This window comes from Oncorhynchus nerka, linkage group LG28 (assembly GCF_034236695.1).
Source record: "Oncorhynchus nerka isolate Pitt River linkage group LG28, Oner_Uvic_2.0, whole genome shotgun sequence".
NCBI lineage: Eukaryota > Metazoa > Chordata > Actinopteri > Salmoniformes > Salmonidae > Oncorhynchus > Oncorhynchus nerka.
Genome location: NC_088423.1, coordinates 5163035 through 5190749, shown reverse-complemented (window position 1 = coordinate 5190749; position 27715 = coordinate 5163035). Strand labels below are relative to the sequence as shown.

General features: G+C 45.1%; 1 long non-coding RNA gene across 1 annotated transcript; it reads left to right on the top strand.

Moving 5' to 3' along the window:
• The first annotated feature begins 434 nt into the window (after positions 1-434).
• LOC135565484 (uncharacterized) lies at positions 435-27715 on the top strand. Its single transcript, XR_010461631.1, has 2 exons — positions 435-527; positions 26283-27715. It is a non-coding gene; the product is annotated as an uncharacterized LOC135565484 (long non-coding RNA).

The following is a 27715-nucleotide window of genomic DNA, read 5'->3' as shown; positions in this document are numbered from 1 at the left end:
TTGTTTGCTTCACATGAAAAAATATTTTGCATCTTGCATGTTGTATAAATCAAATGATTACAACCTCCCCCAAAATCTATTTTAATTCCAGGTTGTAAGGCAACACAATAGGAAAAATGTTAAGGTATGAGGAAATGGGGCATATGAATCATGGCATATACAGTCAATAGTAGTTCTCCTTTCCTATGCTGATTTTGATAGTGTTAACATGCAAAAAACATCATGTTAACACAACTCATTTAGAAACTCATTCCTGGAGCGGATCCTTCTTTGTAACAACCTATTGAATTAATCAATATGGAGTCCAACTTTTATCATAAAAGTTCAAATGTTCTGAGTCAACATGTAAGATTTGTTAATTGAATCCTTTTTTTTATGTTGAACCTTATTTATTCCAAAGTTAATGACATGTTTCTCACTTCTGCAGGTCGGTATCACGTTCCGTCATCATTGAGGTGGAATAGTGTGTTCGATTGTGAGCTTGATGGTCAGTCTGCCTTTCAATGTGGATAAAAGTCACCTTGTTGGTATGTGATTATGATATTCTTTTTGAATATTTCAATAATATTCCTATTATATTGTTATTCTTCACATTAGGTTATTTAAACACTGTCAATGAGCAGTATGAAACGATAATTAAATGCACGTTAGTTCAAGTTAAGTTAATGATACTGATATGTAGGCTATGCTAACTTTTTCACACTGAATTCATTTGGATAATTTGAATTGTTGGTTTGTTAAAGACGCTTTTCATCATTCAGCATTGCTCATTTAAAACCAGACAAACCTGTTTTTGGCAAACAGATGAATATCTCAGCAGAAAGCCATCAAGTATTCAAAAATAGGGACATTTTATGAGGCTCAAATTAAACTGATATTGAGCTATGACAAATTCCTCGATGAAAATAACCCCCATACAACTATGTGCAACGCCATCAAACTGCACAGACATGTAGAAGGTGTGTCTGTTTCAAACGTTTTCATGAGATTGATTCATAGTTACGCAACTGCTTCTGTAACCATTCTCTAGCTGTCTATAGTCTACAGCAGAGCCACATATTTCAATATGTCTGTGGTCTACAGTATAGAGTATTGGCATGTACATACATATAGTGGGAGAGTATAGGGTTTCTGTAGGATGAGGCCTAGTGAAGATGTGTTTGTCTGCATGCAGAGGAAAAGATGGGCCTTTACGGGGAGAGGGGGATTACTGTCAATTGCTCACAAATTGCAGTAATGCCCAGAGCTCGGCCACCCACATGCGCGCAGAGAGACAATTGCTACATGTGTCCATTCCACATTGGCACGTGGAGCTTACACAGGCAACACTATCTTCATTCTTTCCACTGACACTTAGAAAAAGCATGTGTGAATTACCAAACCCTCTAATTCCTATTTATTTCTAATTGGGTATTTAAACGTATGAACATAATGAAACATACATTGCTTTCATTGAATTAATTTATTGATAAGAGGATTTTGTGTATGTACAGTATACCATATAATGAGTATTTTTTTAATGAGTATAAATAGCGTCAACAGAGCAAAACAACTGAGTACCATGCATGCACAGTAACATACCCACTCCTCTGTTCATTCTTCTCCCTCACAGCTAGCAGATGGCATGCACAGTAACATCCCCACTCCTCTGTTCATTCTTCTCCCTCACAGCTAGCAGATGACATGCACAGTAACATCCCCACTCCTCTGTTCATTCTTCTCCCTCACAGCTAGCAGATGACATGCACAGTAACATCCCCACTCCTCTGTTCATTCTTCTCCCTCACAGCTAGCAGATGACATGCACAGTAACATCCCCACTCCTCTGTTCATTCTTCTCTCTCACAGCTAGCAGATGACATGCACAGTAACATCCCCACTCCTCTGTTCATTCTTCTCCCTCACAGCTAGCAGATGACATGCACAGTAACATCCCCACTCCTCTGTTCATTCTTCTCTCTCACAGCTAGCAGATGACATGCACAGTAACATCCCCACTCCTCTGTTCATTCTTCTCCCTCACAGCTAGGAGATGACATGCACAGTAACATCCCCACTCCTCTGTTCATTCTTCTCCCTCACAGCTAGCAGATGACATGCACAGTAACATCCCCACTCCTCTGTTCATTCTTCTCCCTCACAGCTAGCAGATGACATGCACAGTAACATCCCCACTCCTCTGTTCATTCTTCTCTCTCACAGCTAGCAGATGACATGCACAGTAACATCCCCACTACTCTGTTCATTCTTCTCCCTCACAGCTAGCAGATGACATGCACAGTAACATCCCCACTCCTCTGTTCATTCTTCTCCCTCACAGCTAGCAGATGGCATGCACAGTAACATCCCCACTCCTCTGTTCATTCTTCTCCCTCACAGCTAGCAGATGGCATGCACAGTAACATCCCCACTCCTCTGTTCATTCTTCTCCCTCACAGCTAGCAGATGACATGCACAGTAACATCCTCACTCCTCTGTTCATTCTTCTCCCTCACAGCTAGCAGATGGCATGCACAGTAACATCCCCACTCCTCTGTTCATTCTTCTCCCTCACAGCTAGCAGATGATGTAACATCCCCACTCCTCTGTTCATTCTTCTCCCTCACAACTAGCAGATGACATGCACAGTAACCCCACTCCTCTGTTCATTCTTCTACCTCACAGCTAGCAGATGACATGCACAGTAACATCCCCACTCCTCTGTTCATTCTTCTCCCTCACAGCTAGCAGATGACATGCACAGTAACATCCCCACTCCTCTGTTCATTCTTCTCCCTCACAGCTAGCAGATGACATGCACAGTAACATCCCCACTCCTCTGTTCATTCTTCTACCTCACAGCTAGCAGATGACATGCACAGTAACATCCCCACTCCTCTGTTCATTCCTTTCCCTCACAGCTAGCAGATGACATGCACAGTAACATCCCCACTCCTCTGTTCATTCTTCTCCCTCACAGCTAGCAGATGACATGCACAGTAACATCCCCACTCCTCTGTTCATTCTTCTACCTCACAGCTAGCAGATGACATGCACAGTAACATCCCCACTCCTCTGTTCATTCTTCTCCCTCACAGCTAGCAGATGGCTAATCGAGTAACGGAGTTTAATAAGCACTGCTGAGAATAATAATGAAATAAGGGCCCTTCATATTGCTATCTTCACTGTCAGGACCTGCTTCCATCCAGCAGATAATATTAAATCACCAAGGAGATGGGGAAGAGTTGACTCATTGAAACCACATGTACTTCCTGCTTTGGCTGGTGGAAAGGCACAGGGTTTAAATTGTATTGAACACAAATCTCCCCTCAGTGAAGGAATGGAGTGTGGGTGGACTACAGGTGTGGTATCTGACTCTGACTCACGTGTGTGGCTCTTTAGCTCCAGTAGCGAGGACAGTAGAAGAGTCAACAATCAGGCATTAAAGCTGACTTGAAACCCTCAGGTCAGGGCACATGAAAGACCTAATCACTGGGACTAAGATCAGTCTGTCTGCACACCGTCTGCAGCTGGCACCGGAGGAGAGACAAGATGGCAGGCTTTGTGTGTGTTTGCACACATGTGCATTAGTGCGTGTGTGTAAGTGCACGCTTGTGTGAGAAAGACTGAGCCTCCCCGTGCAACAGAGCATGTGTGCAATACACTGTACCAACCAACAGTATAGATAACCAATGACATTTCAGCTCTCTAGTAGTAATGAGGCCTGTTGCCCCGAGAAATCTGAGGAAGAATATGTTAACGGCTCTGTGTGAAGCTATGGCTGGGAGGAGGAGGGGGGGAGGATGCTGGGGAAAAGGTAAAGAACAGAAAATAACACTCTATAAAGTAAAAAACCTTTGTCAAAAAAGTGGGGGAATATTTATTATGGCCAACTTCACTTATGGCTTCCTGCAAGCGGCAGCCGGTGCTGTGTGCTCCACCTTGGGGAGCTGTGAGCAGGTCAGGGTTTTGGTTTGCAGGCCAGCCTCGACCCACGCTGAGGAGGAAAGCCACCACAGTCATATTTACATCAAGTACTATAATATTATCAATAAAAGCCCAGAGCCAGGCACATTGCTGTAACTCACTGGAGACAAGTGGCTGTGCAGCTGTTCTGGCTTCATCCTCAGGGCAAGGAGGGGGGGGAGGGGTGTGGGGGGTGAGAGACAGGTGTCCCAGCCAAGCCAAGACTGCACATGATCTCTTATCTTGAGGTCAATTGTGGCTTCTTGTCCTTTGTGTAAGATTTGGCAAGATGTCCAGGGAGTCTGAGTAGATTTATGATAAGATAATAGGTGACAACAAGTGAATTTGTGACTGGAGAATTACATTACAAGATGATTAGCCAAGTCCTGCTTTTCCAAGGCAGCAACAGAGCATCATTACCCCCCCTTACAAAACAAAACATGATACAGTTCCTTCCTTTTTGGGGATATGATGATGCAAAACAGCTGTACTCATCTCAATGAGATATCTAAGTCATATTCTTCTAAATCACCCCTTGTATTTCATTAGTTGAAATTGTTGGATAACTAACAGAGTGGCTTTATTAACATCACAAGTAGAACACTAACATGACATCGTAGTGATGTTCATCTCTGTCCCTGCTAGACGTTGTTACTTGGCTTCCAGCAGCAGGCTATCTGTATGACCTCATTACATGACCTCATCAGCCAGAGATAATACTCCACCAGAGCTGGAGCAACATGAAGAGCATGTATCACTGTGTCTCTAACTGAACACACCACTGGTACCGTAACTCTGAAACAGATCATTTAAAAACCGATCTAGGAAGTAAACACAAGGATACATGTGAATAAATATTCACAGGCGCAACTTTGGTTTTAGAAGTGGGGGGGGGGGGGTATAATCTGGTGGGGGGTCTCAGGGTCCTCCCTCAGAATGTTTTGGGCATTTAAAGCTAATTTCCAGAATCTCTACACAACCTAATATGACCTTTGGCCATTCTAGTCATCTATATTTAGAAAATCCTAGTCATCAAGCTTGGTATGAGATCCTTATTAAATATGTTCAAGTGATTGATAAGATTAAACTAGATCAAATATCATTTTATAATCAATACACTGGCGCCGACTGAGATGGCCGCCTCGCTTTGCGTTCCTAGGAAACTATGCAGTTTTTTGTTTTTTTACGTGTTATTTCTTACATTAGTACCCCAGGTCATCTTAGGTTTCATTACATACAGTCGAGAAGAACTACTGAATATAAGATCAGCGCCAACTCACCATCAGTACGACCAAGAATATGTTTTCCGCGACGCGGATCCGGTGTTCTGCCTTACAAACAGGACAACGGAATGGATCGCATGCAGCGACCCAAGGAAACGACTCCGAAAAAGAGGGAAACGAGGCGGTGTTCTGGTCAGACTCCGAAAAAGGGCACATCGCGCACCACTCCCCAGCATTCTTCTTGCCAATGTCCAGTCTCTTGACAACAAGGTTGACGAAATCCGAGCAAGGGTAGCATTCCAGAGGGACATCAGAGACTGCAACGTTCTCTGCTTCACAGAAACATGGCTTACTGGGAAGACGCTATCCGATGCGGTGCAGCCAACAGGTTTCTCCACGCATCGCGCCGACAGAAACAAACATCTTTCTGGTAAGAAGAGTGGCGGGGGCGTATGCCTCATGACTAACGAGACATGGTGTGATGAAGGAAACATACAGGAACTCAAATCCTTCTGTTCACCTGATTTAGAATTCCTCACAATCAAATGTAGACCGCATTATCTTCCAAGAGAATTCTCCTCGATTATAATCACAGCCGTATATATCCTCCCCCAAGCAGACACATCGATGGCTCTGAACGAACTTTATTTAACTCTTTGCAAACTGGAAACCAGTTATCCGGAGGCTGCATTCATTGTAGCTGGGGATTTTAACAAAGCTAATCTGAAAACAAGACTCCCTAAATTTTACCAGCATATCGATTGCGCAACCAGGGGTGGTAAAACCTTGGATCATTGTTACTCTAACTTCCGCGACGCATATAAGGCCCTGCCCCGCCCCCCTTTCGGAAAAGCTGACCACGACTCCATTTTGCTGATCCCTGCCTACAGGCAGAAACTAAAACAAGAGGCTCCCACGCTGAGGTCTGTCCAACGCTGGTCAGACCAAGCTGACTCCACACTCCAAGACTGCTTCCATCACGTGGACTGGGACATGTTTCGTATTGCGTCAGATGGAAATATTGACGAATACGCTGATTCGGTGTGCGAGTTCATTAGAACGTGCGTCGAAGATGTCGTTCCCATAGCAACGATAAAAACATTCCCAAACCAGAAACCGTGGATTGATGGCAGCATTCGCGTGAAACTGAAAGCGCGAACCACTGCTTTTAATCAGGGCAAGGTGTCTGGTAATATGTCCGAATATAAACAATGCAGCTATTCCCTCCGCAAGGCTATTAAACAAGCTAAGCGTCAGTACAGAGACAAAGTGGAATCTCAATTCAATGGCTCAGACACAAGAGGCATGTGGCAGGGTCTACAGTCAATCACGGACTACAAGAAGAAACCCAGCCCAGTCACGGACCAGGATGTCTTGCTCCCAGGCAGACTAAATAACTTTTTGCCCGCTTTGAGGACAATACAGTGCCACTGACACGGCCTGCAACGAAAACATGCGGTCTCTCCTTCACTGCAGCCGAGGTGAGTAAGACATTTAAACGTGTTAACCCTCGCAAGGCTGCAGGCCCAGACGGCATCCCCAGCCGCGCCCTCAGAGCATGCGCAGACCAGCTGGCCGGTGTGTTTACGGACATATTCAATCAATCCCTATACCAGTCTGCTGTTCCCACATGCTTCAAGAGGGCCACCATTGTTCCTGTTCCCAAGAAAGCTAAGGTAACTGAGCTAAATGACTACCGCCCGTAGCACTCACTTCCGTCATCATGAAGTGCTTTGAGAGACTAGTCAAGGACCATATCACCTCCACCCTACCTGACACCCTAGACCCACTCCAATTTGCTTACCGCCCAAATAGGTCCACAGACGATGCAATCTCAACCACACTGCACACTGCCCTAACCCACCTGGACAAGAGGAATACCTATGTGAGAATGCTGTTCATCGACTACAGCTCGGCATTCAACACCATAGTACCCTCCAAGCTCGTCATCAAGCTCGAGACCCTGGGTCTCGACCCCGCCCTGTGCAACTGGGTACTGGACTTCCTGACGGGCCGCCCCCAGGTGGTGAGGGTAGGCAACAACATCTCCTCCCCGCTGATCCTCAACACGGGGCCCCACAAGGGTGCGTTCTGAGCCCTCTCCTGTACTCCCTGTTCACCCACGACTGCGTGGCCATGCACGCCTCCAACTCAATCATCAAGTTTGCGGACGACACAACAGTGGTAGGCTTGATTACCAACAACGACGAGACGGCCTACAGGGAGGAGGTGAGGGCCCTCGGAGTGTGGTGTCAGGAAAATAACCTCACACTCAACGTCAACAAAACTAAGCAGATGATTGTGGACTTCAGGAAACAGCAGAGGGAACACCCCCCTATCCACATCGATGGATCAGTAGTGGAGAGGGTAGCAAGTTTTAAGTTCCTCGGCATACACATCACAGACAAACTGAATTGGTCCACTCACACTGACAGCGTCGTGAAGAAGGCGCAGCAGCGCCTCTTCAACCTCAGGAGGCTGAAGAAATTCGGCTTGTCACCAAAAGCACACACGAACTTCTACAGATGCACAATCGAGAGCATCCTGGCGGGCTGTATCACCGCCTGGTACGGCAACTGCTCCGCCCTCAACCGTAAGGCTCTCCAGAGGGTAGTGAGGTCTGCACAACGCATCACCGGGGGCAAACTACCTGCCCTCCAGGACACCTACACCACCCGATGTTACAGGAAGGCCATAAAGATCATCAAGGACATCAACCACCCGAACCACTGCCTGTTCACCCCGCTATCATCCAGAAGGCGAGGTCAGTACAGGTGCATCAAAGCTGGGACCGAGAGACTGAAAAACAGCTTCTATCTCAAGGCCATCAGACTGTTAAACAGCCACCACTAACATTGAGTGGCTGCTGCCAACACACTGTCATTGACACTGACCCAACTCCAGCCACTTTAATAATGGGAATTGATGGGAAATGATGTAAATATATCACTAGCCACTTTAAACAATGCTACCTTATATAATGTTACTTACCCTACATTATTCATCTCATATGCATATGTATATACTGTACTCTAGATCATCGACTGCATTCTTATGTCACTAGCCACTTTAACTATGCCACTTTGTTTACTTTGTCTACATACTCATCTCATATGTATATACTGTACTCGATACCATCTACTGTATGCTGCTCTGTACCATCACTCATTCATATATCCTTATGTACATATTCCTTATCCCCTTACACTGTGTATAAGACAGTAGTTTTGGAATTGTTAGTTAGATTACTTGTTGGTTATCACTGCATTGTCGGAACTAGAAGCACAAGCATTTCGCTACACTCGCATTAACATCTGCTAACCATGTGTATGTGACAAATAAAATTTGATTGGATTTGATTTGAATAGTGTGTTGCACCTTTAACCAATAACCGAACAAAGTAACAAGTATGAAGACGTAACTTTTGATATTCTTTAAGACAACGTCTACTGTATGTATCATTTTAGCCCGACCGCCCTGCCAGCCCGACCCCCACCAGTCTAGTCAATACCTCAACTCTCTTCCCAACAATTTCCTTCCCATCTTTTTTTAATGTCTCAAGGGAAAGGTTTGGAAAACAAAAGTTGAATAAAAACACACATCCACCTACACATATACATTAACACTCAGAAACAGGACATCCTTCTTATACAGTGCCCTCAGTAATTACCGGGACAGTGAAGCCTTTTTCTTCATATCGCTCTATACCTGACAACTTTGGATTTGAAATCAAACTATGACTATGAGGTTAAGGTGCAGACTGTCAGCTTGAATGAGAAAGTTATAGAAGCACAAATATCATACCCCACCAAAAAAATGCTAACCTCCACCGCCATTGTAATGGTGAGAGGATAGCATGTCTTCTCACTCATCATTATTCACGATTCATTTAGGATTATCCGTAGTCATGGTAGCATCCACATTAATGTAGATGTTTTTAGAAACACATGCTATTCTTATTTAAAATAAAAGTGACTCCATAATGTCAGAATGCATTATTTACCAGTCATTTCTATTGGGCACAAAATAATCTGAAACATAACCAAAACAAACAGAAAATGCATCCAACAAGTTTGTGAAGTCACACGCGTGATGTAATCATGTAGGGTCAAATACTACACATTTTTACTACTTTAATAAACATACAAATATTTTTTTTGGGGGGGTATGTACAAACAGTGCTGTAATTTCTAAATGTTTCACCACTAAAATACCGCATAGTCATTGTTTGATTTCAAATCCAAACGTTTGGAATGTAGAGCCAAAATAAGTAACAATTCTGCACTGTCCCAGTAATTACAGAGTGCACTGTAATTCATATCATAGGTCTAATAGTACTGTAGAGCTCTTTTTACTTGCACACAATATAGCTGAATCACCACATCCTGTCTCTAGGGGTCCACTGCCATGCAGCACCACACCACAACTCAACACACCCCACTCATCTTTAGGATCTTAATAGAATATTCATTATTTGTTTCTGGTGTGTTAGGCTAAGGCCTGAGTGACAACCAACAATATGGCTGACCCCCAGTGCCAGGACTGAGCAGTCCAGCAGCTAGGGATTGCCTAAATAGGTATCTCCCCTGAAGTGGGCATGTTTTCAATGCAGACGCCTTTTTGTCGTACACTATTCCATATAAGGCTTCCAGACCTTATGAAAGTTGCACAGTATACCCTTCATCTTGTAATAAATCAAATCTAGTGATACATAACTTGACATTTCTTTCATCCATTGTTGCATTGCAGGACAACCAACCTTCACTGGCGTATACAGTTGTGGCCAAAAGTTTTGAGAAAGTTTACTGCTTCAGTGTCTTTAGATATTTTTGTCAGATGTTGCTATGGAATACTGAAGTATAATTACAAGCATTTCATAAGTGTCAAAGGCTTTTATTGACAATTACATGAAGTTGATGCAAAGAGTCAATATTTGCAGTGTTGACCATTCTTTTTCAAGACCTCTGCAATCCATCCTCGCATGCTGTCAATTAAATTCTGGGCCACATCCTGACTGATGGCAGCCCATTATTGCATAATCAATGCTTGGAGTTTGTCAGAAATTGTGGGTTTTGTTTGTCCACCCGCCTCTTGAAGATTGACTACACGTTCTCAATGGGATTAAGGTCTGGGGAGTTTCCTGGCCATGGACCCAAAATATAGATGTTTTGTTCCCCAAGCCAATTAGTTATCACTTTTGCCTTATAGCAAGGTGCTCCATCATGCTGGGAAATGCATTGTTTGTCACCAAACTGTTCCTGGATGGTTGGGAGAAGTTGCTCTCGGAGGATGTGTTGGTACCATTCTTTATTCATGGCTATGTTCTTAGGCAAAATTGTGAGTGAGCCTACTCCCTTGGCTGAGAAGCAACCCCACACATGAATGGTCTCAGGATGCTTTACTGTTGGCATGACATAGGACTGATGGTAGCGCTCACCTTGTCTTCTCCGGACAAGCTTTTTTACGGATGCCCAAAACAATCAGAAAGGGGATTCATCAGAGAAAATGACTTTACCCCAGTCCTCAGCAGTTCAATCCCTGTTCCTTTTGCAGAATACCAGTCTGTCCCTGATGTTTTTCCTGGAGAGAAGTGGCTTCTTTGCTGCCCTTCTTGACACCAGGTCATCCTCCAAAAGTCTTCGCCTCACTTTGCGTGCAGATGCACTCACACCTGCCTGCTGCTATTCCTGAGCAAGCTCTGTACTGGTGGTGCCCTGATCCCGCAGCTGAATCAACTTTAGGAGACAGTCTTGGCACTTGCTGAACTTTCTTGGGCGCCCTGAAGCCTTCTTCACAACAATTGAACAGCTCTCCTTGAAGTTTTTGATGATCCGATAAATGGTTGATTGTTGTGAAATCTTACTGGCAGCAATATCCTTGCCTGTGAAGCCCTTTTTGAGCAAAGCAATGATGATGGCACGTGTTTCCTTGCAGGTAACCACGGTTGACAGAGGAAGAACAATGATTCCAAGCACCACCCTCCTTTTGAAGATTCCAGTCTGATATTCAAACTCAATCAGCATGACAGAGTGATCTCCAGCCTTGTCCTCGTCAACACTCATACCTGTGTTAACGAGAGAATCACTGACATGATATCAGCTGGTCCTTTTGTGGCAGGACTGAAATGTTTTTTGGGGATTCAGTACATTTGCATGGCAAAGAGTGACTTTGCAATTAATTGCAATTCATCTGATCACTCTTCATAACTTTCTGGAGTATATGCAAATTGCCATCATACAAACTGAGGAGGCAGACTTTGTGAAAATTCATATTTGTGTCATTCTCAAAACTTTTGGTCACGACTGTAGCATGTTCTATGGATGGTCTTAAACTGCAGTTATTTATGTCTGAGATGATATGAACATGACTCGGCATTCTAACATATCTGTACCCTTTCATCATCATCAATAGTGTCTCCCAGGTCTTCCTCACATTTTTGTGCCATCGGGAAAAGCCTCAATCAACCCTTGATACAGTTTGGAAATCAACTTTAGAGGTCTGTCAGAGTGCCTTAAAATAGTTTCAATCTTTGAAACTTCTGGCTTGTCCAGTGTTTTCTACACACAGAGAATAAAGTGTTGTATCTGCAAAAGGTCACCTCAGCTCTGTCATAGACTCATCTTCCCTGGCTGCATGACCCTGCTGAGACACTTTCACCATCTGATCCTCCTAAGAATTATCTTGGTGTATATTTATGCATTATATTATCCAAGAATAGAATACATTTCCATTATTCCATGATCCCAGACTGTAGTCTACCCATCAACTCAAGATGGAACTTTGTATCCATTCACTGATTGTTATAATATACAGCAAAATTCACCTGAGCTCCGTGGACTTGTCTTCCCTGGCTGTCTGACCCTGCTGGGACACCTGCCACTATTTGATCCTGCTAAGACATGATGAGCATAGGGTTGTGTACTGACTGTGCACCATAACAGTGAAGCCTGTAGAGCTGTTTATACCGTGTCAGTGAAAAGTAGGGAAGTAGCTAGGGAAACTGACAGATCAATAACATTACATAGCTATACTGACTCTAATAAAAACTTAAATTGCACTGTCAAAACATTTCAGAATATCGATCTTCAATCGTTTCGCCGCTTGTTTCATAATTTGAGTCAGGTCTAGTGTAATTGAGGAAAACATAATAGGTAAAGTTAGTGAGCTTGCAAGCTAATGATAGCCAACTTTTGGCTAGCTCTAATGGTGCAGCAACTGGCGAAAACTAGCCAAGTTAATTTACTTCTGTTGAAACGGGACAAAACAAAGGCCTCAAAACATTTCCAACAGCTGTTAGATATTGCTATTTGACAGATAACGGAGGCTAGAGCTGAACTGGCTGTGGTAGCTACTAGCTAGCTAACGTCAGGTAGCTAGTTCATTCCCTTCAGACAGATCTTTAGTTGAGAGGGGATGAAACATTAGCTAACGTTATATGTTAGTTACACTACTAGCTCAGCGCCTGCAATAAATATTTGTTTTCTGTTAAGTCAAACAGCAGTTACCTTGCCAGATACATCAGTCAAATAAAGAGTTGCCAGTGTCTGCTTTGCTTGCGTCTACAATTCGGGGAAAAAAGCGCAACAGTCAGCCAGCCTCTCAGAAGCTTTGTCTTCACACAGCCTGTCTGCACACTCTGTGGTGTCCGTGTGGTCCTAAATCCAGCCATCTGAAACCCAATGGTGGAAGATCAAGAAAAAATACTTTAACCTCACTAGGATATGCATATAATTGGTAGATTTCGATAAAAAAAACACTCTAAAGTTTCCAAAACTGTTAAAATAATGTATGTGAGTATAACATAACTGATATGGCAGGTGAAAACCTGAGTAAAATCCATCCAGGAAGTGGGGTATTTTTGATGTGGGTGCTTTTCTCTTGCCTGCCTGTACAGTATGTCAATGGTTAGGACCTAGATTGCAGTTCCCATGGCTTCCACTAGATGTCAACAGTCTTTAGAAATTGTTTCAGGCTTGTATTCTGAAAAATGAGGGAGTAAGACCACTTTGAGTCAGTGGATATTGGGAAGTCCCCAGAGCTGTTTGCTGCGCAAGATGGAGAGCACGCCTTTCTTGTTTTTCTTTTATATTGACCCGAAGCTATTGTCCGGTTGAAATATTATCTAAAAACAACTAAAACCAACCTGAGGATTGATTATAAACATCGTTTGACGTGTTTCTACAAACTTTACTGATAGTATTTGGATTTTTCATCTGCCTGTTGTGACTGCCTTTGAGCCATTGGATTACTGAACAAAACGCACCAACAAAATTGAGGTTTTTGGATATAAAGAGGGACTTTATCGAACAAAACAAACATTTATTGTGTAACTGGGAGATATTTTTTTATTTTTTTATTTATTTTACCTTTATTTAACCAGGCAAGTCAGTTAAGAACAAATTCTTATTTTCAATGACGGCCTAGGAACAGTGGGTTTAACTGCCTGTTCAGGGGCAGAACAACAGATTTGTACCTTGTCAACTCAGGGGTTTCAACTTGCAACCTTCCGGTTACTAGTCCAATGCTCTAACCACTAGGCTACCCTGCCGCCCCAATTAAAGGTAAGTTATTCATTTTATTGCTATTTCTGATTTTTATGACTAATCTACTTGGCTGGTAACTGTATGTAATGTTTTGTGGGGCTGTCCTAGATAATCACATGGTATGCTTTCGCCGTAAAGCCTTTTTGAAATCTGACACCGCGGTTGGATGAACAAGAAGTTAATCTTTAAACTGATGTGTAACACTTGTATGTTTTATGAATTTTTATTATGAGTATTTCTGTTTTTTAATTTGGTGCTCTGCAATTTCACCGGATGTTGGCCAGGTGGGACGGTAGCGTCCCACACCCCCTAGAGAGGTTAAAGTACTATTTAAGTAGTTCTTGGGCTATTTGTACTTTACTTTACTGTTGATATTTTTTACAACTTTTACTTTTACTTTACTACTGGTCATCCCTACTGCCTGGTCATCCCTACTGTCTCTGATCTGGAGGACTCACTAACACAAATGCTTAGTTTGTAAATTATGTCTACGTCTTGGACTGTGCCTCTGGCTATCCGTAAATTAAACAAACAAGAAAATGGTGCCCTCTGGTTTTCTTAATATAAGCTATTTGAAATGATTTATACTTTTACTTTTGATACTTAAGTATATTTTTTCAATTACATTTACTTTTGATACTTAAGTAAATATTAAACCAAATTCTTTTTTGTCTTTTACTCAAGTAGTATTTTACTGGGTGACTTTCACTTTTATTTGAGTAATTTTCTATTAAGGAATCTTAATAGTATGACAATTTGATACTTTTTCATCCACTGCTGAAACCGCCAAACAGCCTAACTGACCGCTCTGAGGTGGCTGCATGGCCCTAAAGCACAGTGCAATGGTAAAACTGGGGGGGACTGCAATTTCAGATAGTTGGGGTGTTATGTTCCCCCCGTCTCCAGTGAAAGTTGCACCCCTGCAAATATTTAATGAACAAATCGATGTAATGAATAAATATTTGTGAGATCATTTGGAGAAAAAGTTTGATTGAGAGTTTGATTGCAATACTCACCAAGATCTATGGGGTGGGTTGGGGGCCGCTGAGCATGTAATATTTGTCCTGTTGCGAGGGGAAGTGACGTGAGATACTTAAAGACCAAAATTGCCCCACTTAGCCAAACAAACTGCCATGTCTAATGGCCAATATAACCAGGATGAGCGTCTCCCTCCTTGGCCCAGCAAAAGCTGTGCAGAAATTAGCCAGCATAAATACATTCCAGTGGAGATTGAAATAATGAGCCTTTCCCTCATTGGCTGTGCAAAGAACTGGGCAGAATTTAGCCAGCATGAATAACTTCTAGTAGAGGTTGAGATAATTAACCTCTCCCTCCTTGGCCTTGCAAAAACTGTACATAAATTAGCCAGCATAAATCAATTCCAGTGGTTATTGAGCCTCTCCCTCCATTGCTCTGCAAAAACTGGGCAGAAATTAGCCAGCATAAATAAATAAAAGTAAACTGCCTGCTACTCGGGCCCAGAAGCTAGGATATATGCACATTATTAGTAGATGTGGATAGAAAACAGTCTGACGTTTCTAAAACTGTTTGAATGATGTCTGTGAGTATAATATAACTTATTTGGCAGGCGAAACCCCGAGGACAAACCATCCAGGAAATTTATTTTTGAGGTTACTCTCTTTTCAATGGATATTCAATGGGAATCTAGAATTCTAAGGCAGTTGCTTGCAGTTCCTATCGCTTCCACTAGATGTCAAAAGTCTTTAGAAATCGGTCAATGTTTTTCTGTTATGCAGGTGAGTGAGGACCCAAAAGCGGTTTAACAGAAACAGAGTCTTTTAATGTCCAAACACAGGGAAGACATAAATCCTCTTCAGATGTATCGGTTGACAAAATAGACAACCCGCAGAGAGGGCGACAAATAAATCATAAAGTGCTCTGATCTTTACAGGAGAGTCCCCTTCTAGCAGCAGAGGAGAATAGCAGGGTTAGCGGCAACAGACTGCTGGTCTCTCCGGGTAGGCGCGGGTTGTAGAGGACAGAGGTACCTGATCACACGTAGCATCTGATGAAGAGGCAGATTACGACAGGACGGGACAAGGGTGAAGCAAACGAGAATCTGACAAAGACAGAAGCAGAAACAGAGAGAGAAATAGAGACCTAATCAGAGGGAAAAAGGGAACAGGTGGGAGAGAGTAAACAAGGTAGTTAGAGGAGATGAGGAACAGCTGGGGGAAGGAAAGGGAGAGAAGGTAACCTAATACGACCAGCAGGGGGAAACGAAGTGAAGAGAAAGAACAGGAACAAGACATAACATGACAATACATGACAGTACCCCCCCACTCACCGAGCGCCTCCTGGCGCACTCGAGGAGGAAACCTGGCGGCAACGGAGGAAATCATCGATCAGCGAACGGTCCAGCACGTCCCGAGATGGAACCCAACTCCTTTCCTCAGGACCGTACCCCTCCCAATCCACTAGGTACTGATGACCACGGCCCCGAGGACGCATGTCCAAAATCTTACGGACCCTGTAGATAGGTGCGCCCTCGACAAGGATGGGGGGGAAGACGAACGGGGCGCGAAGAAAGGGCTTAATACAGGAGACATGGAAGACCGGGTGGACGCGACGAAGATGTCGCGGAAGAAGAAGTCGCACTGCGACAGGATTAATGACCTGAGAAATACGGAACGGACCAATGAACCGCGGGGTCAACTTGCGAGAAGCTGTCTTAAGGGGAAGGTTTTGAGTGGAGAGCCATACTCTCTGACCGCGACAATATCTAGGACTCTTAGTCCTACGCTTATTAGCGGCTCTCACAGTCTGCGCCCTATAACGGCAAAGTGCAGACCTGACCCTCTTACAGGTGCGCTCACAACGTTGGACAAAAGCCTGAGCGGAGGGGACGCTGGACTCGGCGAGCTGGGACGAGAACAGAGGAGGCTGGTACCCGAGGCTACTCTGAAAAGGAGATAGCCCGGTCGCAGACGAAGGAAGCGAGTTGTGAGCGTATTCTGCCCAGGGGAGCTGTTCTGCCCAAGACGCAGGGTTACGAAAAGAAAGACTGCGTAAGATGCGACCAATAGTCTGATTGGCCCGTTCTGCTTGACCGTTAGACTGGGGGTGAAAACCGGAAGAGAGACTGACGGAAGCCCCAATCAAACGGCAAAACTCCCTCCAAAATTGAGACGTGAATTGCGGACCCCTGTCCGAAACGACGTCTGACGGAAGGCCATGAATTCTGAAAACATTCTCAATGATGATTTGTGCCGTCTCTTTAGCAGAAGGAAGCTTAGCGAGGGGAATAAAATGAGCCGCCTTAGAGAACCTATCGACAACCGTTAGAATAACAGTCTTCCCCGCTGACGAAGGCAGTCCGGTAATAAAGTCTAAGGCGATGTGAGACCACGGTCGAGAGGGAATGGAAAGCGGTCTGAGACGGCCGGCAGGAGGGGAGTTACCGGACTTAGACTGCGCGCAGTCCGAACAAGCAGCCACGAAACGACGCGTGTCACGCTCCTGAGTGGGCCACCAAAAACGCTGGCGAATAGAAGCAAGCGTACCCCGAACGCCGGGGTGGCCGGCTAACTTGGCAGAGTGAGCCCACTGAAGAACGGCCAGACGAGTAGGAACGGGAACGAAAAGAAGGTTCCTAGGACAAGCGCGGCGACGGAGTGTGAGTGAGTGCTTGCTTTACCTGCCTCTCAATTCCCCAGACAGTCAACCCGACAACACGCCCCTCAGGGAGAATCCCCTCGGGGTCGGTGGAGGCTACTGAAGAACTGAAGAGATGGGATAAAGCATCAGGCTTGGTGTTCTTAGAGCCCGGACGATAAGAAATAACGAACTCGAAACGAGCGAAAAACAGCGCCCAACGAGCCTGACGCGCATTAAGTCGTTTGGCAGAACGGATGTACTCAAGGTTCCTATGGTCAGTCCAAACGACAAAAGGAACGGTCGCCCCTCCAACCACTGTCGCCATTCGCCTAGGGCTAAGCGGATGGCGAGCAGTTCGCGGTTTCCCACATCATAGTTACGTTCCGACGGCGACAGGCGATGAGAAAAATACGCGCAAGGGTGGACCTTGTCGTCAGAATGGGAGCGCTGGGAAAGAATGGCTCCCACGCCCACCTCTGACGCGTCAACCTCGACAATGAACTGTCTAGAGACGTCAGGTGTAACAAGGATAGGTGCGGATGTAAAACGCTTCTTGAGGAGATCAAAAGCTCCCTGGACAGAAACGGACCACTTAAAGCACGTCTTGACAGAAGTAAGGGCTGTGAGAGGAGCTGCCACCTGACCGAAATTACGGATGAAACGACGATAGAAATTCGCGAAGCCGAGAAAGTGCTGCAGCTCGACACGTGACTTAGGGACGGGCCAATCGCTGACAGCTTGGACCTTAGCGGGATCCATCTTAATGCCTTCAGCGGAAATAACAGAACCGAGAAATGTGACGGAGGAGGCATGAAAAGAGCACTTCTCAGCCTTCACATAAAGACAATTCTCTAAAAGGCACTGGAGGACACGTCGAACGTGCTGAACATGAATCTGGAGTGACGGTGAAAAAATCAGGATATCGTCAAGGTAAACGAAAACAAAGATGTTCAGCATGTCTCTCAGTACATCATTCACTAATGCCTGAAAGACAGCTGGAGCGTTAGCGAGGCCGAACGGCAGAACCCGGTATTCAAAGTGCCCTAACGGAGTGTTAAACGCCGTTTTCCACTCGTCCCCCTCCCTGATGCGCACGAGATGGTAAGCGTTACGAAGGTCCAACTTAGTGAAAAACCTGGCTCCCTGCAGGATCTCGAAGGCTGAAGACATAAGGGGAAGCGGATAACGATTCTTAACCGTTATGTCATTCAGCCCTCGATAATCCACGCAGGGGCGCAGGGTCCCGTCCTTTTCTTAACAAAAAAACCCCCGCTCCGGCGGGAGAGGAGGAAGGGACTACGGTACCGGCGTCGAGAGCTACAGACAAATAATCTTCGAGAGCCTTACGTTCAGGAGCCGACAGAGAGTATAGTCTACCCCGGGGGGGAGTGGTTCCCGGAAGGAGATCAATACTACAATCATACGACCGGTGCGGAGGAAGGGAGGTGGCCCTGGACCGACTGAACACCGTGCGCAGATCGTGATATTCCTCCGGCACCCCTGTCAAATCACCAGGCTCCTCATGTGAAGAAGAGACAGAGGAAACAGGAGGGATAGCAGACATTAAACACTTCACATGACAAGAGACGTTCCAGGAGAGGATAGAATTACTAGACCAATTAATAGAAGGATTATGACACACTAGCCAGGGATGGCCCAAAACAACAGGTGTAAAAGGTGAACGAAAAATTAAAAAAGAAATGGTTTCGCTATGATTACCAGAGACAGTGAGGGTTAAAGGTAGCGTTTCACGCTGAATCCTGGGGAGAGGACTACCATCCAAGGCGAACAAGGCCGTGGGCTCCCTAACTGTCTGAGAGGAATGTCATGTTCCCGAGCCCAGGCTTCGTCCATAAAACAGCCCTCCGCCCCAGAGTCTATCAAGGCACTGCAGGAAGCTGCCGAACCGGTCCAGCGTAGATGGACCGACAAGGTAGTACAGGATCTTGAAGGAGAGACCTGAGTAGTAGCGCTCACCAGTAGCCCTCCGCTTACTGATGAGCTCTGGCTTTTACTGGACATGAAATGACAAAATGACCAGCGGAACCGCAATAGAGACAGAGGCGGTTGGTGATTCTCCGTTCCCTCTCCTTAGTCGAGATGCGAATACCCCCAGCTGCATAGGCTCAGCACCTGAGCCAGTGGAGGAAGATGGTAGTGATGCGGAGAGGGGGCAACGGATAACGCGAGCTCCCTTCCACGAGCTCGGTGACGAAGATCAACCCGTCGTTCTATGCGAATAGCGAGTTCAATCAAGGAATCCACGCTGGAAGGAACCTCCCGGGAGAGAATCTCATCCTTTACCTCCGCGGAGACCCTCCAGAAAATGAGCGAGCAAAGCCGGCTCGTTCCAGTCACTGGAGGCAGCAAGAGTGCGAAACTCTATAGAGTAATCAGTTATGGATCGATTACCTTGACATAGGGAAGACAGGGCCCTGGAAGCTTCTTCCCCAAAAACAGAACGATCAAAAACCCGTATCATCTCCTCCTTAAAGTTCTGATACTGGTTAGTACACTCAGCCCTCGCCTCCCAGATTGCCGTGCCCCTCTCACGAGCCCGTCCAGTAAGGAGAGATATGACGTAGGCGATACGAGCTGTGCCCCTGGAGTACGTGTTGGGCTGGAGAGAAAACACAATATCACACTGGGTGAGGAACGAGCGGCATTCTGTGGGCTCCCCAGAGTAACACGGCGGGTTATTAATTCTGGGCTCCGGAGACTCGGAAGCCCTGGAAGTAGCCGGTGGATCGAGGCGGAGATGGTGAATATGTTTCGAGAGGTCGGAGACTTGGGCGGCCAGGGTCTCTACGGCATGTCGAGCAGCAGACAATTCCTGCTCGTGTCTGCCTAGCATCGCTCCCTGGATCTCGACGGCTGAGTGGAGAGGATCCGAAGTCGCTGGGTCCATTCTTGGTCAGATTCTTCTGTTATGCAGGTGAGTGAGGACCCAAAAGCGGTTTAACAGAAACAGAGTCTTTTAATGTCCAAACACAGGGAAGACATAAATCCTCTTCAGATGTATCGGTTGACAAAATAGACAACCCGCAGAGAGGGCGACAAATAAATCATAAAGTCCTCTGATCTTTACAGGAGAGTCCCCTTCTAGCAGCAGAGGAGAATAGCAGGGTTAGCGGCAACAGACTGCTGGTCTCTCCGGGTAGGCGCGGGTTGTAGAGGACAGAGGTACCTGATCACACGTAGCATCTGATGAAGAGGCAGATTACGACAGGACGGGACAAGGGTGAAGCAAACGAGAATCTGACAAAGACAGAAGCAGAAACAGAGAGAGAAATAGAGACCTAATCAGAGGGAAAAAAGGGAACAGGTGGGAGAGAGTAAACAAGGTAGTTAGAAGAGATGAGGGACAGCTGGGGGAAGGAAAGGGAGAGAAGGTAACCTAATACGACCAGCAGGGGGAAACGAAGTGAAGAGAAAGAACAGGAACAAGACATAACATGACAATACATGACATTTTCCTTTGAGAAATGAAGAAGTAGCCCTGTTCAGAACGAGGGTTGAGTGAAGTGTACTGTTGTGGTTGGGGCGCGTGACCTGAAAGCTCACTCCACTTTGTTTTCCTCCGGTATTGAACACAGTTTATTCCGTCTTAAATTTGATTGATTATTTACATTTAAAAATACAGAAAGTTGAATTAGGAAAGTTGTTTGAAATGTTTGGATCAAGTTTACAAGTAACTAATTAGATAACGTGTAGTCATGTTGCGCGAGTTGGAACCTGGTGTATTTTCTGAATCATTTGCGCCAAATAAATGGACATTTTGGATATATAACGACAGAATTTATCGAACAAAAGGACCATTTGTGATGTTTAATGGACATATTGGAGTGCCAACAGAAGAAAATCTTCGAAGGAAAGGCATGAATTATATGTAATTTCTGATTTTTGTCTTGTGCCTGGCAGGTTGAATTAAGATTTTCATGTGTATGTTTGATGGGGTGCTGTCCTCAGATAATCGCATGGTTTGCTTTCACTGTAAAGCCTTTTTGAAATCTGACACTGTGGCTGGATTAACAAGAAGTTCATCTTTAAAGCCATGTATAACACTTGTGTGACTTATGAATTATTATTATGAGTATTTCTGTTATTGAATTTGGCGCGCTGCTATTTCACTGGGTGTTGTCAAATCAATCCGGCGCGCGAAGGGATCACTAAGAAGTTTTAATGAGTGCTTATTTGTGGACGTCTTGTGAAGGACCTCATCTAGAACGCACACCTTCACATAAAAACCAGACCTCACCTAGAACGCACACCCTCACATAAAAACCAGACCTCACCTAGAACGCACACCTTCACATAAAAACCAGACCTCACCTAGAACACACACACCCTCACATAAAAACCAGACCTCACCTAGAACACAAACCCTCACATAAAAACCAGACCTCACCTAGAACACACACCTTCACATAAAAACCAGACCTCACCTAGAACACACACACCCTCACATAAAAACCAGACCTCACCTAGAACACACACCTTCACATAAAAACCAGACCTCACCTAGAACACACACACCCTCACATAAAAACCAGACCTCACCTAGAATACACCCCTTCACATAAAAACCAAACCTCACCTAGAACACACACCTTCACATAAAAACCAAACCTCACCTAGAACACACACCTTCACATAAAAACCAAACCTCACCTAGAACACACACCTTCACATACAAACCAGATCTCACCTAGAACACACACACCTTCACATAAAAACCAAACCTCACCTAGAACACACACCTTCACATACAAACCAGATCTCACCTAGAACACACACACCTTCACATAAAAACCAGACCTCAATTAGAACACACACACCCTCACATAAAAACCAGACCTCACCTAGAACTCTTACCTTCACATAAAAACACACTGAATTCTGAACATCGACTTTGAAGTTCTGTCTGACCTCTCCTTTATAGGCACGGATAGTGAGGATATAAATGATGGTCCCTGTTCAGCTGTAACTTTACATCCCAAGGTGTCATTGTTGCAGCGTCTCATCATCTCACTGCACACTAACACATTGGTAATTAGAGGGCCACTTCTCCAGCCAGTACCTTTTCTCTCTGGGTCACTGATAGCAAAAGGCTCTTAAACTTTATATTCCCTGATGGAGTGGAAAAGCTAGTGCAACATTACAGTTGAATGATTTGGTAAAATCTCATTACGGACCCTTTCTTTTTTAGGACTTGTGGAAAGGGTAATTGCAAGAAAGGGTAATTGCAAGATCCAGGGTGTCGTTTTCATGCCCAAACCAGGTTTGAAGGGCTCATAAATGCTAACAGATACAGTAAACCCAATTTAGACTGTTAAAGGATGAAAGGAAAATGTTTGTTGTATTTCCCAGACTGTTTTTATACTAGTTGACAGCAGGCCATTTCCCCTTGTTTATTCAGATAAATACGGTGACTGGATAAATAAAACACACATTTAGATAAATATACATTCTGTTATTCTGTTCACCTCTATGAAAACCACCCCGGTGTTCAAACATTTATAGAATGCACTTTCATATGATTGTATTTTTTATCATATTTATGAAGGTGATAGATTTTTATCATAAGCATGATTATTGTTATTGTTCAAAGTATTAGTTGTGGTGCTTGTAGTTGAATTTGAATGAGTCAATCTTTTTTGGAATAATAGCTAGTAAAGCTACTGTGTACATCTTCAGTGAATCTCCTGTAATAGTTTTCTTCCAAGCTATTTCCTTAGTTAGTGGGAGGGGATAAATGTGGCACTTAGTTATACAGGTTCCACCAAGTGAAAACTGTCTATGAGCGGTAATTTCCGTGCAAAAATGCTCGCTCTGTGGACTAACAGATAGGCAACTTTGAAAGCTTATCTTGTGCATCTCAGCATATTTGAAGACTTTTTTCATATGTAATCTTGTAGGTAATTTAATACATTTGACCAGCCCAGTGCGGGATTAAAAGACGTTGACTCAGTCAGCGAAGGCTTTTATGGCAAGACATTCAAGCCAGAGTCAATGCTAATTTAATGAGTCAAGGATTTTACCTGTGTCTCACCTTTCACTTTTGTTGCCACACTCCAAACTGCACTTATGAAAGGCCCCATCCGGTTTGGTTTTCACAATCAATCTATTTTTTCCCTCGAAAATAAAATATTCTGTGTTCGGAGAAGCCGTTTCTTGCACTTCTAGTTGGAAAATAGGGTTAATCTTTCAACAGACAGAGCAAGAAAAAGCTTTTGAAAGAGGGATCCAAGAAGAATAGAAAACCCTCCCTTGTGGCTCTGTGGTCAAACATGAGTGTAGACGACAGGCTGGCACATGGCCCAGAGAGTGTGAGCACCCCTGCCATATCCAAGACTAAACCGTGCCAGCAGCAACACTGAACAAGTTGGCACAGATTAAATCAAATCAAATAACATTTTATTAGTCACATGCTCCGAATACAACAGGTGTAGACCTTAGAGTGAAATGCAGTTAAAAAATGGAGAAAAATAAGAAATAAAAGTAACAAGTAATTAAAGAGCAGCAGTAAAATAACATAAGCGAGACTATATACAGTGGCCTACTGGTACAGAGTCAATGTGTGGGGGCACCGGGTAGTTGAGGTAATATGTACATGTAGGTAGAGTTATTAAAGTGACTATGCATACATGATATCAACAGAGAGTAGCAGCGGTGTAAAAGAAGGGCGTGGGTCAATGCAAATAGTCTGTGGGCGAGCCATTTGATTAGGTGTTCAGGGGTCTTATGGCTTGGGCTAGAAGCTGTTTAGAAGCCTCTTGGACATAGACTTGGTGCTCCGGTACCATTTGCCGTGCAGTAGCAAAGAGAACAGTCTGTGACTAAGGTGGCTGGAGGCCTTGACAATTTCTCGGTCCTTCCTCTGACACCGCCTGGTGTAGAGGTCCTGGATGGCAGGAAGCTTGGCCCCAGTGATGTAATGGGCCATTCGCACTACCCTCTGTAGTGTCTTGCAATCGGAGGCCGAGCAGTTGCCACACCAGCCAGTGATGCAACAAGTCAGGATGCTCTCGATGGTGCAGCTGTAGAACCTTTTGAGGATCTGAGGACCCATGGCAAATCTTTTCAGTCTCCTGAGGGGGAATATATTTTGTCGTGCCCTCTTCATGACTGTCTTGGTGTGATTGGACCATGTTAGCTTATTGGTGATGTGTACACCAAGGAACTTGAAGCTCTCAAACTGCAGCCTGGTTGATGAGAATGGGGGCGTGCTCTGTCCTCTCTTTCCTGTAGTCTACAATCATCTCTTTTGTCTTGATCACATTTAGGGAGAGGTTGTTTTCCTGGCACCACATGGCCAGGTCTCTGACCTCCTCCCTATAGGATGTATTGTTGCTGTCGGTGATCAGGCCTACCACTGTTGTGTCATCGGCAAACTTAATGATGGTGCTGGAGTCGTGCCTGGCCGTGCAGTCATGAGTAAACAGGGAGTACAGGGGGGGACTGAGCACGCACCCCTGAGAGGCCCTTGTGTTGAAGATCAGCATGGCAGAGGTGTTGTTACCTACCTTTACCACCTGGGGGGCGGCCCGTCAGGAAGTTCAGGATCCAGTTGCAGAGGGAGGTGTTTAGTCCCAGGGTCCTTAGCTTATTGATGAGCTTTGAGGACTCTATGGTGTTGAACGCTGAGCTGTAGTCAATGAATAGCATTCTCACATACGTAGGTGTTCCTTTTGTCCAGGTGGGAAAGACCCGTGTGGAGTGGAATAGAGATTGCATCATCCGTGGATCTGTTGGGGTGGAATGCAAATTGTAGTGGGTCTAGGGTTTCTGGGATAATGTTGTTGATGTGAGCCATGACCAGCCTTTCGAAGCACTTCATGGCTGCAGATGTGAGTGCTACGGATCGGTAGTCGTTTAGGCAGGTTATCTTAGTGTTCTTGGGCACAGGCACTATGGTGGTCTGCATCACTTGAGTGGGTTGAGTCACTGATGTGGTCTTCCTGTCTGGGTTGGCACCCCCACTTGGGTTTTGCTGTGGCGGAGATCTTTGTAGGCTATACTAAGCCTTGTCTCAGGATGGTAGGATGATTTCTTTCTTTCTCCCTTTTCTTTCTTAGTCCACCTGGCCTTGCTGCTCCTCCAGTTTCAACTGTTCTGGCTGCGACTATGGAACCCTGACCTGTTCACCGGACGGGCTACCTGTCCCAGACCTGCTATTTTCAACTCTCTAGAGACAGCAGGAGCGGTAGCGATACTCTCAATGATCAGCTATGAAAAGCCAACTGACATTTACTCCTGAGGTGCTGACCTGTTGCACCCTCAACAACTACTGTGATTATTATTATTTGACCATGCTGGTCATTTTTGTTATTTTCTCCACCGTCACAGCCAGAAGAGGACTGGCCACCCCTCATGGCCTGGTTCCTCTCTAGGTTTCTTCCTAGGTTTCTAGGGAGGTTTTCCTAGCCACAATGCTTCTACACATGCATTGCTTGCTGTTTGGGGTTTTAGGCTGGGTTTCTGTACAGCTCTTTGAGATATCAGCTGATGTGGTGCTCTTTCATGCCGTCCCTAGGAGGGGTGCGACACTTGAGTGGGTTGAGTCACTGATGTGATCTTCCTGTCTGGGTTGGCGCCCCCCCTTGGGTTGTGCCGTGGTGGAGATCTTTGTGGGCTATACTCGGCCTTGTCTCAGGATGGTAAGTTGGTGGTTGAAGATATCCCTCTAGTGGTGTGGGGGCTGTGCTTTGGCAAATTGGGTGGGGTTATATCCTTCCTGTTTGGCCCTGTCCGGGGGTATCATCGGATGGGGCCACAGTGTCTCCTGACCCCTCCTGTCCCCAGTATTTATGCTGCAGTAGTTTATGTGTCGGGGGGCTAGGGTCAGTTTGTTATATCTGGAGTACTTCTCCTGTCTTATCCGGTGTCCTGTGTGAATTTAAGTATGCTCTCTCTAATTCTCTCTTTCTCTCTTTCTTTCTCTCTCTCGAAGGACCTGAGCCCTAGGACCATGCCTCAGGACAACCTGGCATGATAACTGCTTGCTGTCCCCAGTCCACCTGGCTGTGCTGCTGCTCCAGTTTCAACTGTTCTGCCTGCGGTTATGGAATCCTGACCTGGTCACCAGACATGCTACCTGTCCCAGACCTATTATTTGACGATGCTGGTCATTTATGAACATTTGAACATCTTGGCCATGTTCTGTTATAATCTCCACCCGGCACAGCCAAAGGGGGCTGGCCACCCCTCATAGCCTGGTTCCTCTCTAGGTTTCCTAGGTTTTGGCCTTTCTAGGGAGTTTTTCCTAGCCAATGTGCTTCAACACCTGCATTGCTTGCTGTTTGGGGTTTAAGGCTGAGTTTCTGTACATCACTTTGAGATATCAGCTGATGTACGAAGGGCTATATAAATACATTTGATTTGATTTAAAACATGTTGGTATTACAGTCTCAGACAGGGAGAGGTTGAAAATGTCAGTGAAGACACTTGCCAGTTGGTAAGTGCATGCTCGCAGTACACGTCCTGGTAATCCATCTGGCCCTGCGGCCTTGTGAATGTTGACTTGCTGAAAGGTTTTACTCACATCGGCTGCAGAGAACGTGATTACACAGTCTTCCAGAACAGCTGGTGCTCTCATGCATGTTTCAGTGTTATTTGCCTCTAAGTGAGCATAGAAGTAGTTTAGCTGATCTGGTAGACTCGTGTCACTGGGCAGTTCTCGGCTGTGCTTCCCTTTGTAGTCTGTAATGTTTTGCAAGCCCTGCTAAATCCTACGATCATCAGAGCCGGTGTAGTCCGATTCTACCTTAGTCCTGTGTTGACGCATTGCCTGTTTGATAGTTCGTCGGAAGGCATATCGGGATTTCTTATAAGCTTCCGGGTCAGAAAGCTCCTTGAAAGCGGCAGCTCTTGCCTTTAGCTCAGTGCGCATGTTGCCTATAACCCATGGCTTCTGGTTGGGGTATGTACGTACGGTCACTGTGGGGACGACGTCATCTATGCACTTATTGATAAAGCCAGTAACTGATGTGGTGTACTCCTCAATGCCATCGGAGGAATCCTGGAACATATTCCAATCTGTGCTAGCAAAACAGTCCTGTAGCTTAGCATCTGCTTCATCTGACCATGTTTTTATTGATCTTGTCCCTGGTGCTTCCTGCTTAAATTTTTGCTTGTAAGCAGGAATCAGGAGGACAGAATTATTGTCAGATGTGCCAAATGAAACTTGCGGGAGAGCTTTGTATGCGTCTCTGTGTGTGGAGCAAAGGTGGTCCAGAGTTTTTTTCCCCTCTGGTTGCACATTTAACATGCTGATAGAAATGTGGTCAAGTTTCCATGCATTAATGTCCCCGCCTACTAGGAGCGCCGCCTCTGGCTGAATGTTTTCTTGTTTGATTATGGCGGAATACAGCTCATTCAATACTG